The following is a 2874-nucleotide window of genomic DNA, read 5'->3' on the forward strand; positions in this document are numbered from 1 at the left end:
GAATCACTGAAGAAGCTCATTATCAGCTGTGCAAACTAGACCAGTTCCTAACTGTGAAACAGATCACCAACTACTCATATGCAAGTTCAAGCTGAAGCTAAAGAAAATTAAATCAAATCTACAGTAACCAAAATTTGACCTTGAGTCTACCCCACCTGAATTTCAAAATCATCTCAGGAACAGTTTTGAGGCCTTGAAAAACTAATCAGCAAAGACCAGAGAAGCTATGAGAGGATATCAAGAATATCATCCATGAAGAATGCAAAAGGTCATTACAAAGACAGAGGAGGAAGAAAACACGAAGATGGATGATAGACGAGACTCAATATTGCACTAGAGTGCTGAGAAGCGAAAGCAAAGAAAAGAAAGAAAAGAAAGGAGCTGAACAGAAAAGGCAACACAGGAAGACAAAGTAAAATACTGTAATAAAATGTGCAAAGAGCTGGAGTCAGAAAATCAAAAGGGCTGAACTTGCTCAGCATTTCTTAAGATGGAGCAACTGAAGAACAAATTCAAGCCTTTAGTGAAAGTACTTAAGAATGCTTTGAGCAGAATATTAAATGATCCAGGAATCATTAACAGAAGATAGAAGGAATATGCAGAGTCACTAAACCAAAAGGAGTTGGCTGACACGAGAATTTCATGAAACAATGTTTGAGCAAGAGCCTATGCTGATAGAAGAAGTCAAAGTTCTTTGAAAAAATTGGCAAAAAACAAGGTCCCAGGAATAGATGATATACCAATTGACATATCTCAATAAACAGATGTTGCTCTGGATGTGCTCACCAAGTTGTGCCAAGAAATCTGGAGGACAATCACCTGGCCAACTGACTGGAAGAGATCTATATTTTTTCTCATTCCAAAGAAAGGTAACCTGATAGAGTGCAAACATTATTGGACAGTATCATTAAACACTGTTAGAAAGACAATTATTGTTATGAATTATATCATCCTATTGAGCAGACACTAGAAGATTTAAGACATGAACTTGAAGAATATTTATTTGAGAATGTTCCAAGAGTGTGGGAAATGTAGCCTAAAAATGTATAGAAACTCCTTGTTGCTTCTTGTTGTTATTGTTATTAGGCTCGTAGCAACCCTATGAATGAAAGGACTGAGCACTGTTCGTACATAGAGTTTCCGGAGGCAAGCCATTTCGGAAGTGGATGTCACTCCGGCTTCCAGGCTTGTTTTAGTCAGGAAGCTCGAGCAAACACTGTCCACCATGGGTAACCACTACCACGTTTGGCACATCAGTGTCCCAGTGTTCAGCATCACAGCAACCACGAGTTACCTCTGTACAGCAATGCACAGACCAGTGCTGTACCACCTAGAAGAATGTTTGACAGGAAAACCTTTGTTGCTTACACTAATAAAAAAAAAATATGCTATTATTGAAAGGATAGATCAGTGGGAAATAATGTAGAATCTGAAAGTATAACTATATCATATTTTTTTCTGCAACATGAATGCTCAAGTGATTTAATAAGGAAGTGAAAGTGTTTTTAACAAATGGTGCTTGAAAAACTAAGTGCCAGATTTGGAGGGGGATGAACATTGATATTTTTATCTCACAGTATGTAAAAATTAGAGAGCTCTTGTGGTCTACTGGCAAAAAGCTTCACTGAATTCCCTAAGGCATGCAGTTTGAGATCATGGAAAAAAGATGGACAATGTCCTTCTTTGAGCTTAACTGCCTCTGAAAACCCACAGGAGGGTCAGCTATGGTTTGGTTCTTACTCTGGTACACAACAAAACATAAAAAACTTAACTCAAAATAGATAAGTGGCATGCATATAAAATCTAAAACTATAAAATGTATAAGAAGACAGAATAATTTCCAGCCTTGAGTTTACAAAGATTTATTACAACACAGAAGCAAGAATAATGAAAAATATAAACTTATATAATAAAAACTAGGAACTTATGTACCTTTACATATACTGAAAAAAATGAAAAGTGTCGGAAAAAATAAGCATCAGAATATTTTATAGAGAACTTTTATCCCAAATACTAAGAATCCTTGAACATAAAAAGACCAACTACAGAATAAAAATGATCAAATAATGGGAATAGTCACACACTTGTTTTAAAAAGTACATTAAATGATGCTTGATATAGTTAGTAATTACAAAACATATAAATTAAAACCATATTAAAATAGTAGTACATACCTATTAGAATAGTTATAATGAAAATAATAGCAATAATTTTGAGAAGAATGCATAGAAATTGGTACTCGTTGACACTGTTACTGTCAGTGTTCACTGTTATTTTGACACTCTTACTAATAAAAGTGGTACAACCGATTTGTACATGTATTGACATTTTTAAAAAATATAAACATGCACCACACACACACACACACACACACACACACACATCTATTTACAGACATTTATAAAAGAAAAATAAAATATACCTGTATGCAGAAAAATTGTACATACTTTTTCATAATTTATAATAGTAAAACACAAATGTTCAATAGAGAAACAAAAATATTATTTTTTCATAAATATAACACTAACAGCAACAAAATAAACTATTTATATACGCAATAAGGATAAACATTAAAATCATCAAGGACAGTTAAAGGATTATACTCAGTAAATAAGGAAACACTGTATGAGTCTAGAAAATAATTAATGTCTAGTGCAAAAGCCGATCACTGGTTACTTGGGGGCAGGTATAGAAAGAGATGCACATTGAAAAATTTAATTTAGAAATGGTTTGTAATGATAAAATATGTTGCATTTTGATTGTGTTGGTGATTTTACACCTTTTTTATGTCTCAAAAATCAAGTTGTACAATGAATTCAGTCTTGTGTAAAATTATAACTCAATTGTTTATTTAAAGTAAAATATAATCTAAAG

The sequence above is a fragment of the Elephantulus edwardii genome, unplaced genomic scaffold (assembly GCF_000299155.1).
Source record: "Elephantulus edwardii isolate Elephantulus edwardi_28Jun2011 unplaced genomic scaffold, EleEdw1.0 scaffold00168, whole genome shotgun sequence".
Taxonomy (NCBI): domain Eukaryota; kingdom Metazoa; phylum Chordata; class Mammalia; order Macroscelidea; family Macroscelididae; genus Elephantulus; species Elephantulus edwardii.